The sequence below is a fragment of the Phalacrocorax aristotelis genome, chromosome 3 (genome assembly GCF_949628215.1).
Source record: "Phalacrocorax aristotelis chromosome 3, bGulAri2.1, whole genome shotgun sequence".
In the NCBI taxonomy this organism is placed as follows: Eukaryota; Metazoa; Chordata; class Aves; order Suliformes; family Phalacrocoracidae; genus Phalacrocorax; species Phalacrocorax aristotelis.
The window spans coordinates 76,905,137-76,920,813 of record NC_134278.1 but is presented as its reverse complement, the minus strand read 5'-3'; positions in this window follow the sequence as shown (position 1 = coordinate 76,920,813).

Genomic DNA, 15,677 nt, shown 5'->3' with positions numbered 1-15,677 from the left:
AGGGTGTGCTGTCAGACACCCAGTGGTAAAGATGTAACTTCAGGATATGCTACTCTTGACTGGTTAATAAGCACCCGTGCCATCTGAGGAACACACCATTTTGTCATTTGGGCACCTGAGGTAGTGCCAGGCAGTTGCAGAGTAAGCTGCATTTTCCCTTGGAGGCAAAACCCTCCACCCACCTGCCAGTGCCCTAGATCTGCAGACTGTTGCATGACCCAAAAATTTCTGACTCCTTCTAACCACAGGCTGTGTACCTACTGTGCTCTGGGTGAGGTGCAATGTGGTATAGCCGTCTCAAGAAGTATCTGGATAAAGACAGATCCTTAGGTCTTTCATATCAGCAAAAAATGGGAAAACAGGCCAGAGCAGTTTTCCTGGCAGTATGAGGGATTCCAAAGGGGTGAGGGGGGTGTGGGGTGTGTGTAAATCTGTCAAAATAAATTTAGAAGAGCACATGAACCAGTCAAGCCTCAGTTTATGTTCCATATGTATCACACATATTTGTTCTCTTGACAAAAATGGGTGGCACTGCTCTGAAGTCCCAGGAAGCCCAGAGCTTTACTCGGGCAGTTTATTTGGAGTAGTATGCTGAAACACAGGCAGTAATGCCCTGCAGATCCCTGATGGCGGATTCCAGACAGGCCAGGATCCTTGAGAAGGCTGCACGGTGATATCACCCACCTCCATGTCAGGAGGGATCCGGGAGCCGGTTCCAAGAAGATCTGGTGCTGCAGGCAGGACAAATAAAGGTCTCACATGCTTTTCAGCCAGGCAGCTCCATGTAGTTCAGCAGGAAACTCTTTGTACTACGTGACCAGGTCATAGACATAAACAAAAGGGCACTGAGAGACTGAGTCAACAGCCGAGTTCTCATGTCCATCATGTCATATTTATGTCACTAAAAATCAAATGCTCACAGGAGGAACTTGACATCATATGTGCATGCTGCAACATTTGCTCTAAAGGGAGAACAGTAAAACATTAAAAAAAAGTAATGCAGTTGCAAAAGTTTTATTGCTACTAAAACAACAGCTGAAGGGTAAGTTTTCAGCAAGCAGCAGACAGGAATTTAACCATGCTTCTTAAACTAATCCCCCTGAAATTTCTCTTTAAGAGAATCCAGCAGTAGAGGGCTGAACTGGCCTATTCCTTTTAAAAGAAATAAACTGCAGGAAAAGAGCAGCAAAAGTTGAACAGTCACCTGAAATAAGTGAGGGAAAGCACATTAGGATCCTCCTGGGCCACTTCTGGGAGAGACTTCACCTACCATACTGGATTTAGCTATCCGACTTCTATTGAGAAATGCAGGTTATTGAATTCCCATAAGGGGTATGATGAAGATGGAAAGCAAGAAAAGTCACTGTAAAATGACAACAATGTGTTGTGGGGAGGAGTGGGAGCAGGCTCTCAGAAACCGTGATGTCCAGCACTACTGTTCACTTGCCTCCACAGCACAACAATGAAGGGAAAAAACAGACTGGAAGGACACAGCTTGGAAGACTGTGTTAAATGCATTATAAAATGCACTGCTGTAAGAGTTCTGTTTAATTTATCCAGATTCGTGTTTCATTCTTGCAGGAGTTCTCTTTCCTCCACCAATGAACGCATCAATATGAAAAATGTTGTTGACTCTGGCAACAACACCCTTTAAGTAAATGATGGGACTTTTCTTCCTTAACACAGGAGAGGAAATGGTGTTGGGTCACAGCCCTGTTCCTCTCCTGATTTCAATGACAGCCAGAGCAGTAGGCAACAACTTATCTAGCACAACACATAATTTTACCCAGTTGCAGGAAGAAGAGCAGAGTCCTCTTCCTCCTCCTTGTCACCATTGGAGGCCTGGACACCTTAGGGAAGTTTGCCAAGAAAATGAGGGGAAGAACATAATGGCAAATTGGGCTGGCCGAGTCAGCAGCATCCTGCGTTTGAGCAAGCCCACACAGTGCTTCAGCACGGAGTTGGGAGGATTTCTTTCTACCACATCCCTCTGGGGAGTGAGCTGCAGACAGCACCCCTATAACAGCACCTTCTTACAGGTGGATTTACAACTTGTGCTTGGGGGTCAAAGTATAGGGTTAAAAGCTGACAGAAACTCTGGTTCCATGGAAAAGAGCCTAGGTCTGTCAGATAGGGTAAGCATCTGGTTGTAGTCTTGCTGTTGCAATCAGACCTAGCCTCGGAAACAGGGGAAGTGGGGTGTTACCTAGGGCACGAGGTGTCAGAGGAAAGGAAGCAGTCCAACATCATGAGGAGCCAAAGCACCATTGCTTGTGCCTTGTGTGGAGAAAAAGAAGGGGACCAGCTGCTCAGAAGACTGTCCTCCATCTCCCTCTGAGGTCTGATTCAAACCAGGTTGGTTTCTTCTGCAGGGAAGAAAACTGCAGTGTATTGCTACTTCTACAGGGAAGCTGCCCTCTGAGCAGAGCAGCCAGCTCCCTGTAAAGTATCTTGTGCTTATCCAGGATGGGGGGAAAGTTTTTCTGGGCACCTGTGATCTGGCTGTGTATGAAATGTCCTGTTGGATCATGTTATGACAACTGTCAATCCCAAGACAGTTAAAGACAAGTCCCTCATCAACAGAGGTTCTAAAATTTAGGAAGAACTTCAAGTGACCCGCTGAAGGTTACCAGCTGCCTTCATGTCAGCACAAAGATTAGAATACCAGACTAGCTGGCCTCCAGTCAAAGGTTCGGCCCCACCTATCCTATATATAGATTATTGTATCATATGCTCCCTTTTATTGCTATGCAACTGGGTGTCAGAACAAAACCACAATTAAACACTGGACTTGGGCCCCACTGAACCAGATGTTGGGAATTTTTTTCTCCATTGTGCTTGTCTAAAAGGTGGCCAAGCTCAGTGATCAATGCTCAAGCTGATTTTGCTGAAAAGGTTTTTGACTCCAACTTCTTTGACAGGGCACTTGTTGCAATTATCTCTTTGAAAAATCTTAAATAATTTGATTACAGTAGAATCTGATTAAGCCTACTTGTATCCAACCCAAGTATTGCCTCAAGCTGAGGAAAAGGCCCATAAACACAGTTGTTTAATAGCCAGCTGTAGCCCTGCCTGAGAAGAAGTGCCAGTTCATGCCAGTGAAGGCTGTCCTCCCGTGCTCCTACTGCCATCACGTAGATGTCAGCAAACCTTAAAGAGTGCTCAAAGGCTTTTCTCAAGGCTTGGGATGATGGTACTGCTTTTATATGTGGTCTAATCCTCCCTTATATTTCCTCTAATCAGTGGTCAAGATCCCAGTCCCACAGACGTTACCTTTATATATGTGAAATTGTTCTGTATGACAGCATCCTGAAGTCACTGAGCGACATTTATTTCTGATGTGCCCTAAGGCAACATCCTGGCTTTCATAAATGAACAGAAATTTGCCATTGACTTTGCACAGGCCAGTTTCTTCATCTTAGGGGGTCTCGATCATCCTGATGACAAATCAGGAGAAAATTTGCTCCAGGTTGGAGAATTGCTTTCCACAGTGTCTCTCTCTTGCCTTATTATCACCAGTGAGTAAAATAGAGGTATAAATTCACTCACTTAAGGGTTCTTCTTTCTCATGTTTTATGCTTTTGATCCATACAAGTATCCAAAGAAATTGGTTTCTAGCTATTGGTTTAGCTCAGCTTCTTCAGAAACACAGGGGAGACTGCCACCACAACTGTATGTGAGAAAGCAGGGCCTGATGGTGTTATACTGGTTTCCTGTTGATATAGTTTCCTCTCTCTAATTTTTATACATATGCCTACATTAACTATATGTACACAAATACGGAATTTGTCTGTTTGGGACTTTACGTTACTTTCATTACAAAACTGCATAAAAAAGACAGCAAATCAATTTCATAGTCAGTGCTCACGCAGCAGGAGACAATTCATACTGACATCTGATACCTGCTGGCTGCTGCTTCCAATTATGCCAGATGCCGGAGAACGGGGCTGTCGAAATAACAGTGTCGATGGTGCAATCAAACTAGTTAAGATTCTGGAAGTGTGTTGTACTTGGTTCAGTGCGTCGTCAAATTCCCACCATAAGCAAAATAGTGACACCTACTCCTTTTTTTGTTAACTTCTTAACTGGCAAAGAGATACACATTAATTCAATGTAAAGTTGCATCTTTGGATATATAGCTGAATCTACCCTGAGGCTAAATATCAAAAGATTGGAAGGAATGTGAATGAAAAGTGAAATAAACATGATAAGGATTTATAATAATACATCCTTCCTAGATCCTACTACAAGGCTGCATTACAGCCCTCAAGGCAAGACCATGTGTACTCTCTGCCCAGTGTCTTGCAGTGCGTTAGGGAATGCTGCTGTCGTCAGATCAAATTTGGTGCCTTCCTGAAACTGGCTCACAGCTTGTTGAGCAGAAGTAGTAGGAGAATAATAGGACAGGGTGTTGCTGAGGCATTAATTGCCAGAGCCAGAGAGGGCTACTTTTTGAGGAAGGCAGAAAGCAGAGGACAAGTTTTGCTGGAGCCATAGAGCAGCACAACCATACAGTCCACTCTCTTCCTATCTTTCTAAAAGTTAGAAGAAAAGCAGAAGACTATCGTGTTGGGAAAGCACATCCTCCTTTACGCTGACTGCCATCTCACAGAAAACCAACCAACAAAAAATTGCTCATATACACACAGAAGGAAAACATTACCCCACACCTTCCAATGCCTGTAGCATTCCCTGATCTTCCATGAACAGATCTAGAGAAGATGTAGTCTTTCCTTTCCTTTCTTCCAGCAGGCTTCAAGCTAAGGTATCCCTCAGCAAGGGGCCTGCGAGGCCAAACTTGTCAGCCACTCCTCTGCAAGTTGGGTCATAAACCACATTGTCCAAAAAGAAGAGAACAGGAGCACCAGACATCAGTTTAGCATAGTCCACAAAAAGACAAAGTCCACAAAAACAGTTCCAGTTGGTCTTACGTTGTCAATTAGCACAGGCAGAGGCTTTCCCCAGCACATACTTCACAGAAAATTATGAACTACACAACATTGACAGCTATCCCCATGATTAATTGTGTTCCCTCCAGAGCACAGAGGATGCCACAGAGGCAGGGCAGTGGGACACCCCAGGCTGACCTGTACCATGCTGCAATGAAGCTGTAGCAACTTTTGGCATGCGACCATTCCAGTTGAGTGATACAATCACTATGCACATGCAAATACACAAACACTGCATAACTGGAGGCTTCCAGACTTCAGAAGAGATTGAAATGTCTGTTTTGAAATATCTTTGTTTTGCAAGGAGGCATTACTTGATGCACGTGATCTTCATGGTCAGTGCACAGTTACCAGTTTCCATTCACCGACCAGCAAAGCAACTGCATGTCTGCAGTGGTCGCAAATACAAACAGTAGTGAAAAGACCATAATTTAAACACTGTATAAAGAAAGCTCATTTGAGATGGCTGGCCATAGGCACCAGAAGCATTCTATTTTGAATTGGATAAAAGCTGCTAGATTTATAAGTAGAGGGTCACATTAATGCTGTAAATATATTTACAGTAATCGTAAATGCCAACTGATACTTTAAAAGGCTTTCATCAAAGATTTCTAAATCTACTACATCTGTGTTAATCCTCAATTAATATGTTTTTAATATGCAATGGGGCTTTTATTAGCAGAACAAATAACTGTCATATTAAACCTAAATTAAATGCATAGTTGGGACTCTAATTTAAAATGTTACTCTTAAATCTTTCAGACAACAAGACTTATGGCTAAATTAATCTCAAATACTACGTGTCATTGACAATAATTTTATAATGCACCAATGCCTCAGTCTTAATTACATGCCAGGGTACTTTAACTCAAAAATGGGACAAGTTCAACAAAACTTCAGTCTCTTCACCCAGCCATCTCTACCTCCTTCAGAGGAAAGTTCAAACACATAGGAGAATGCACTGAATCTTTAAATTATATCTGGTTCTGCTCATCAACTTGGATGGAATAGTATGCCAAAACTATTTAACTAATTGTGGATGTTAACCACTGCATTAATGACATGAGGTAGAGTCCATATGTCAGTGGCAGAATGTAACATACATATTCTGTGAAGAATTCATTATGATGAGATAAAGAACAATGTATTCAGTTTAAATACCTTGACTGAAAAAAACACAAGCTTAATTCAATTAATTACTGAACTAATTACTCTTGTTCCAATAACAGACATTGACTTGCTCTGTGTTACTATATATTTGAATTTTAGACTTAGTGCTACTAATAAAATTATTACTCAGCTTAAATTTGAGTAGAATTAATGCACATCCAAGAAATATTCAACATTTAGCGATACCTTATTTTTATATCATTAGTCAGTTGCCTGTCTTTTTCCCTTCCAAATTATCTACTACACTGCCTGCAAAATCACAAATTATTTGTTCAGGATATTTCCAATCTGAGTGTAAGTTAGTAAAAAACAGTTGGGAGTGAGAAGAGGCGGCAATTTTTGATGAAAAATTTTTGCAAGAAACACTCCAAAAAGAAGACAGATGATGGCTCATTTTCCTAACTCAAAAACTTATTTACACTTTAAAAAGAAGGTTTCATTCTAAAATATGCAGATATCAGAGGAAACAAAATATTAATCTCCATTGTGTTCAGAAGCTCCACATAGAAAAAAAACCAAAATAATTTTATGTGAGAAACTATTTCTAACCAGATCCCAGTTATGCCAAAGACACCCATTTTTTCAATTTTTACCTTTTTTAACAGATGTTAAAAGCATTAAAGGATTTAACAATATGTTTATATCTGGTCCTTACACCACACCAACTTTCCTGCCTAACATCTGGACACTATAGTTCATGTTTCATTAAAAAAAGACCAAACCAACCAAACAAACAAACAAACAAAAAACCAACCAAAGACAAAACAATTCAAAACAAAACAAAGAAACAAACCCCACAGCCCACAAAGAGACAGAAGCATTTACTCCAACAAGATTATGCTATGTCTAAAATTAATTTATAAAGAACAAGAGTAACTACCAATATGTGGATGTGTGGGGAAAAAAGCACAAGGGCTGCAGTAATAAGATCACATAGCTAATTTCAGGCTCCAGTGCCTTACAGATTCTGGGAGGCAGGATTTTGCCTGCAGAGGGAGTAACCAGGGAAGAAAGATCTAAGATTGGGCTGGATATTTTTTAAGAACCGTTTCTCTCAGTGTGTTTTATCATTTATGCTCAGCCTCTCTCAGAGTTATGATGAGGGAGAGGAAGCAAAAGTTATCGTCAAAAATTTGCTACCTGTTTCCAAACCATGAAAGAGGCAGAATTGCATTCAGTTCCTGGGGCAGTGTTCACCTCATGATTCCTTCAGCACACTCAGGCATCCCCAGGTCTTATGTACATATTTTCAGACCCCTAAAACACCACTGAACCCTGATTAATTCTGATTAATTGTCCAAAGACTGAATCAATAATAAATGAGCTAATTACAACCACTTGTCCCTGTGGGACTGTCACAAGGCTGATAAAGATCAGCCAGTTGCAGGAGCAAGCCATCACAGGTCCTTACTCTCCCCTAAAGAACAATTTACATTTACACTAAACCTCAAATTGCCACTGATAAATAGCATGCTAAATGTACATACCTTAGTCTCTACAAGAATCCTAAAATATTTAGCTTCACAATATTGGCCAAAGGACAGACAGCGAGCCACGGCGGAGCAGTGCTTCTGCCCTTTCTCTACCCCATAAGCCACATGGAGTATATGAAATAGGACAGTAGAGGTGCTGGACCATCTTCAGCCTGCTTCAATCCACAGAAGAAAGTGTCTTCTTTCGGGAAGAAAAAAAAAAGTATGATAAATGTATGGGGAAAAAACAATTTTGAAATGTCATGTCCCAGTGTTCAGACAGGGTTATGATAGATGTATAGATTTTCATGTCTTGCACATTGTATTGCTGGTATAAATCATGACAGCAGTGAATTAAGACATAAAGGGGAAAGAAAGAAAGAGATAGAGGCTAGAAAAAGAGAAGGTGGTCTCATGAGCCTGGGACAGTTGAACAAATTCACTGCTGCAGGAACAAAATCACTGAAGAGTGCAAATGCTTCTTTCAGAGGAGCTTTACCCACCTGCCACCCGGTGTAGCTTGGTCCGTTGACTCTTCCCAACTGAAAGCAATTCCTAAAAGCTGAACTGCCAGTGTGTTCTTTGCCTCCAGGAAAAATGAGAAGCATTACTAAGAACAGCTTTCTGTGGTTTCTGATACACATCAAGGTCACACGTACGTATATGACTCTTTGTGGTAAGGTATTGTAACTAACCGGCATCTTTTCCTTTACAGAAATGTTCAAGTGCTCCAGAGTTTTTAATGATGTGCTTTCACTATGCTTCTCCATAGATGAAAAAGAGGAGAAGTAATGTGAAAGAACTCCTTCAGCAGTGAGAGCTGGAGGATCAGCTCAGTGGTGGAGCAGGAGCGTTGCCTGAAGAACACCTGCAGAGCCCCTAACATGTCGCTAGCCCTGGATGTGCACAGAAAGATTTGGAAACCTTTCCTTGCACATTTTCTGTATGCATCTGTTCTCCTTCCAGCCCTTGCAGATGAGGCATTATCATCCAGCGATAAGAGTTCAAGTCTGAAGGCTGTTCCAGATTTACTCTGTCACAAAACTGCTGTGTGACATTAAATGATAAAAGGAAAAACAAGAGAGTGCCATGCTTGGGCCTCAGGTTTGTCAGCACAGGTTTCATAACTATTGTTATGCAAATACCTCCAAAATTTTAAAAATGCACACACTTTCGTGTTCCTTTTTCATGATACCTCCTAAATTTTAGGGATTCCCATAAGAGCAAATTTTAGGCAAGTATTCTTTATTAAGAGTTTATAATGAATATTAGTTTATAACTAACACTAATTGAAAAATGAAAATGTATGGTAAATATTATTGAGCAGTGATTTTTTAAATCAGGCCCGTACTTGAGTTACTTACGTATCTGATCAGCATGATCAGTATAAAGATCAAGAATTTCTCAGCAATAATGTTGCACAAGATCCTCCAAGGAAGTGGAGCAAGTGCTGGACTGGACTTTTCACAAAGAGAAAAAAACTCAAAATTGTGAAAGGAATTATCTATGAGATCTTATACAAATTGGAAAAAAGACATACCTGGCAAAATACAGTCAGAGTAAATCTAGTTACTTCACAAATGCTTCAAGATCCTCAGTTGCCAGGTGCAACCATGATGTAAAATAGTACTGTGATTCATTTGTTCTAATGGCACATGTGCAGTAAGAATTTAAGCAAGTGTTTTGTAATAAAAGTTTCCAAGTGGCTGTATATGATGTATTTAACTGGCCCATAACCAAATTTACATTCAGAGTTCATGGTAGCAAATTTGGTATAAAATTTTAGATAGATCATAAAAAGCAAAAATAGGAACGTTTACCTATATTGTGCAAAATCATAGCAGTTATTCTCATTCTTGGAGAGCAAACGGTGGCTGGCACCTGGCACTGCTGTACGAAGGGTCAAGCATCAACTATATGGATACCTCAGTTTTTCCCTCGGAAAGGGAAGAAACAAGAATCTGGAAGACTCATTCATTTTTTTAAGACCAGGCATCTTTTCAGACTTTTCTGGAAATATACATTTTCTTTTGCTCAAGCCAATTAAGCTTCATCAGGGAGATGGAAATCCCTCCTCCTGGCCAGTGCAGCCACTGGGCCCTTTTCCACAGCGAGTGCCCTTTCTGTGTGTGGAGCAGCCGTTGACATCCCATGTGTGGCTCCTCCACTGACAAGTGCAGAGCAAGCAGTGGGGAGTTTCCACTGAGAAGTGCAGATCAGAGGGAGTGATTTTCTTCAGCTTGTTTAAGGATTTGAACGCTTTTCCCCAGAGCCTAGTTATCAAGAAAAATAGCACGAACAAGAGATGCCACAAACACTTTGTCAACTTCAGATATTTCTGGCTTAAAGATGTTAGAGCTGTTTCCAGCTACGTCAGGCCAGTGCAATGGTTTTACTGATAGACTGAGCGGGAACAATCCGTTCCAATTCAAATGCATTGTGTTCCATAGAAAGCTGGATTTTGCCCAGAAGAAATCCTACATGGGAATTTTTTAACAGCATTAAAGAGTGCCTGGTAGGTCAGACTTACCAGCATGTATGGTATTTCCACAGAAGTAGACACATGTGTAACAGTTTGGTTTGTTGATGTGGCTGGTTATTCAGAACAAACTAAAGCCTCTTCAAGGTGTGCTTAGAAAGCATAGAAAAGTCTGTCTGCAAATACAGCTTTCTAAAAACCACAGCTACCATGGTGCAGACACGGGCTAAGTATCTCTGCGCCACAGATCATGGAATCAAGGTGCAGCTTGTGAATTCTCTTTGACATCGACTTTTTGTACACTGAAACCCTCATGAATATCTGTTATAAGTCCTTGCCCTGCATTTTTTTTGAGTGGTGGCTACATGTCTGTCTCAGAATAAATTGCTCAGTCAGGACTATCAGCACCAGCATCAATCTTGACTTGGAGGAACCAAATTATAAAGAAACATTTTTCTCCAAGGGTTTTGAAGAACGGAGAAGGGTGAGGGAAAGCACGAGATGAGATAAATCTCAGGCAGGAGAGGGAGATCAGGAGGCATTTGTTTGTACTGCAGGGCACCCTGTTTCCTGCAAGAAAGCTAACAGAGCTGATCATGGGGAACACTGGGCTGTAGATGTTAGGAAAAGAACAACTCCATGCTTCTGGGATCTCAGCTTGGAAAGCAGTCCTAGAAAGACTCCATGCCACAAAAATGTTCCTAGAAATCCAGATCAGAGACAATCCCTGGACTCTACCCAGATTAAGACAGCTTGAAGACACGTGGCTCCAATTTGGGGAATACACCCAGAGTGGGCTGGTCCGTATCCAAGAGGGAGAGCCTGAGCAGGCTGTGACAGTGCATTATAAATAGCTGTTGCCTTGCAGCACCTCATAAGTGCTTTGAAGACACTGGAGGCTGAAGAGTGCAGAGAGTTTCCAGAGTGAAGATCTGGTCCTTTTCCTTGGCATTTTACGCACAAAATCATCTAGCCTTTCCTAGGTAAATATCCCTCTGTCTTTGTGGTACATGTCAGAAAGCACTCAAGTATGAAAAAGCAATGCTGTTGGAAAACTCATAACAAGATATTCAAGCCTCTTGTTTACTTTCTCACGCTTTCATAACGTGACTGAATGCTAGCCATGCACCATACAGAAAATTGTCATAGTTGTGCAGATATTTTCCCCCACATGTATTTTTTGCCCATCTAACACAGAGAGCTCATGTCAACATTTCCATTATATACCAGGGAGGTTTGTGAAATCTTATTTTTAGTGGGTCAACATACTTCTAATTTAAAGTAAAACAAAACCAAAACCAAGCAAACCTTATCTAATGAGAATGCATATGGATGGCTTTATTCCAGAGAACCTCAAGTTTTCTGTTTTCTTGCCATTTTTGGCAAATCATTTGGAAGCAAGATTTCTGCTTGCTAGTATCACATTAGAGGGCAGTGAACGGGTGGTTACAATGCAACTAGCTGGAAAGAAACAAAAAACTCTCTCTGATGTATCATCCAAAGAGGCAAAACAGCTAAAAATGGAAACAGACAGTTACCAGATTATGGATATGTCTTTTCTCATGTCTTTTCTAGAGCTTCCCTAGAGTGGGAGCTGCACAGAATCCAGCTGTCCTAGCTTCAGTGCAGCCTAAAGCTGGTCAAAAATACCCTCCTTACATCCAAAATCTCTCACTTGCTGCTGAGTTGGTTACAAGACTCATTTTAAGACCCTGTTGATTTTTAAAGCACTGCTCAATTTAAGCTTCCATATGACTAAATGAGGTTTTGGTTCCCTGTTGCCCAGGTCACGTTCTGTGCTCAGTAGATATTGGTCTGCAGCTTATACAGAAACACCATAGTTGTATAAATCATTAAGTGTCAGACTCTTTTTGTATTATGTCCAGCAGCCCTGGAACATACTGCTTGAAGAGATTCAGGAAACATCAGTTCTGTAAATACTGTCACATCAAGGTTAAAAGCATATTTTAACGATAATTTCTTTTCTAATCCTCGTAGTAGTAATTATTTTGGACTTCAGTCATAATATGTCCCATTATTGTCAACACAGAGAGCATAGTTTTAGATGTGTGTGTGTTGTAGTCAAAGCAAGGTTGCATAAAATAAAGGGAAAATCCCCCATGCAGCCTGTCACATGGAGTGCAAGGAGACTTTATTTCTCAGCTGAAGAGATTTCACTGCATTTTCCCGGTCTGGTTTGCATGGAACTCACAAGCAGCAAAGCTCATGTGCTGCAAGTGCAGGACCCAATATTCACACAGGCAAAAGCACCCTTTGTCACTGTTCATTCCAAATTCAAATGCATTGCCTGAGACATAACATGAGGTCATAAAATCCCACAGCTATTAACTTATAGACAATAATTACTGAATCTGACCTGAACACAGCATACAAAGTCATAGGACTGCAAATAATCAAATTAGACTTTTCTGTGAATACAGAAGGCAGATATTTCCAAAAACAAACCAAGGGTCAGGCCCAGAGCACATGGGAATGATGTAAAATTAAATTAATGGGAAGCAAAGAAAAAGCCAGACCACTCCCATTCTTCCTTTAACATGCAGATAGCTTTTCCAGACCGGGAGCAGCCTCAGAGCTATGCCTGCTACTCCAGCCTGGGGACCACAGATGACGGACTTCAGTCTGAGGGTGCAAAAGGAGCCCACTGCAGGGACTTCCTTCTTGGTTTGGTTGTGGTGCCAAACATTAGGGCTGCCTTGGGCTTTATGCTCAGCCCAGGTACCCTGGAACTTAGAGAAGTTTTGACATTTCCCACACAGGCTTTTGGAATAAAACTAGACCCCACATATTGAAACACTTGAAACTGCTGCTAGAACTAAGGTTGGGTTTTTTTCATTAATTGTGGAAAATCGCAGCATGTTATCTCTTGGCCTTGGTTCAGTAACAACATATTGTGGGCTCCTTTATGCTGGCCCTAGAGAAAACAGATATCAATGATGTAAACATATTTCCCACTGAAAACATTGATGATTTTGCTATGACAAAGTTAAAAATAAAATTGTCTTCTAAAAAAGTTACAAAGGGTAACACATGCACACAGAAAACTAAGAAAAAAGGTGTAACGTGTAACATCCATGCTATACATAGGTATTTCCAACTAAAGTGGGGGGAAAAAAGAAAAGAATAAAAAAACAGTTCCCATTTCATAGCCACTTCTGAGAAATCATTTCCCTCCAATTCACGTTGACCTCTGAATCATACCTGGATGTGATTATCCCCTCAAGGACCCAGAAGAAATAATATACCATGGGTTTCACACATGAATGACTAGCCTTTACCTGGCCCATCCCATTCAGCTTTGCCTTTGCTGTTGACAAAACTTCATTACAAAAAAGGTCAAAATAACAAATCGCTAGAATATTAGAAGAAGATATTTTCTAGTCGAGAGATTAATTTTCTCTGCAACATAAACACTAACATATGCTACAACATACCCACAACAAGAAAGCTAAATGTTAGCTTCTACATAATAAAAATACACATTTGCCAAAGGTCTGTACACACTTAAATAAACTAACAACACGTGAGCTGGGGAGTCTCACACAAATACTAGAGCATATGGTAAATTACAGTGGGAAGCAAGACAGGCCATTAGACCTTCAGATTAATTGTGACTATTTACATACTTCCCTCCTATTCTTTCTCATGTTCCACTCTCATGTTCTGTAACACTGTCCCAGGCTTCTAAAATTAAAGCAAAACTGTATCAAAAGGCAGTGTTTTCTCAGTGCTTGAGATGGGCTCTGCCAAAAAGGACCCTGAAGAGCCGGCTCTGTGAATTCATATGCCAAAGCCAAGCCAGGCCCTTTTTCCCTCTGCAGAGGTGATACATCCACTGCTGTGCATTTTACAGGCATCCCCATTTATCGCCACGAGGGAAGACAGGCTTTGGTAGGTCTCACAGCCTGTTTGGTGTTGGTCTATAGCTTCTAACCAGTGTAGACAGCACAGGCCCACCAGGGCGCAGCTGGGAAACAGCAACAAGCGGTGGCAGATGGGAGCAGCCCCAGCGCAGGTGCTGGAGCACCTGGCCCAGCCCCAGCTGTCACCACCACAGCTCCCAGCCTCTCCCGTCCCAACAAAGATGTTACCGGCTTCACCCTGGGAGACTAAGAAAAGCAGGCAAATCACAGCAGAGTTGACCGAAGGGAATTTTGCTGCTCAAAATACACTGAAAAGATATCTGCAATGCAGCTCTAGCAAGCCAATGTATTTAATGAAGCAGCAGCACAGTGGTTTCCGTGTCATTTGCACTTTCTGCTAGCAAACTCTTTCCCGCCTTCTTTCCCCCCCCCCATTTTAATACCTCCAGATGTTCGTTTGTGAGAGGAGACCCTGGTACTCACAGCTGAGCAGGGGCTTGTCAGCTGGCTGTGACCAGGCAACACTGCGCTATGGTCTGCTGCCCTGCCTTTCACAGCAAGGGGAAGACTCACAATGGCTGGCAGTCCCAAAGCAGCACCTGGATCTTGATGGATACCTTTCACACCCTCCCTCCGCCCCCCTGCATGAAAGGGGGCAGCCAGAACCCACTCAGTGATGTACCGGGCAGCTCAGTGGGCGAACTGATGGTCCTGGCTCCAGCTATGCAAACGTGGGCAGCCCCTTTCCCGCATCCTGCCAGTCTTCTAGAGCTAGCTCTGCAAAGCCGGCCAGCCGTGGCACCTGTCATCTCACATTAAAGCCGGGGACATCTGAGGGACGGAACGAAATCAAAACTGCAACCTGAGCGGGGCTGAGCCATCCCCCATGGGTGCTGTTGAATGGTGCCTCCTCTGTACAGGACAGCCTGGGCTGCTGCAAGCAGGACATTACTTTTCCACGAGTGCATGCACCCCACCTCCACAGACCCGACAGCTGGAAGGCACCGGCCTTATGTCTACCACCAGCAGATGTCAGCTCCAGCTCCTTTCACCCAAACAGCCCTTTGGAAAGGGTATCAGTTCCAATTTAACATCAGTCCCCTCACACATCCCTAGCTTTCCAACTTCTTTCTTCCTCTCTTCCTTTATACATCTATATAGAGAGATACAGATCTAGATATTTTCCTATATTTTAAAAGCCCACTGATTTAGATGACTGCAGACATAAAATCAATTCCTGAGCCTATGGTCTAACCACACCTTTCTATGGCTTATAATGGAAAAGTCAGTAGTAAAATTAAAAGTGTTGTTAACTTCCAAATGGTGTTTTTTGTTGTTTTATGTTTGGCATAACTGAGCAAACGGGACATGTTCACTTTTAATGGTGGTTTTATTTATTTTTCCTACAGTATTTCTTTAGTACTTTTTCCTTTTATATGACATATTAATACATAATTCAGCGGTTTTATGTCTCCCTGCACAGTCTGCATGATTTCTTGTGCTATTGAACAGTACTATTTATGACCACATGGCCAAAATGTCTTTTTTTATTAATCTTTTCTGGTCATTGGTTTGCTTTTTTGTTCTTTTGTTTTCTTGCCATTTTCTGAGCCTGCCAAAGTGCTCAACTCCCTAGTTTCTCTCTCTGGAACAGCTCACCCCAAAGAGTCAGAATTTGCATGTTTACTAGGAAAAGTCATTCAGCCAACAGATGTTGAAAATA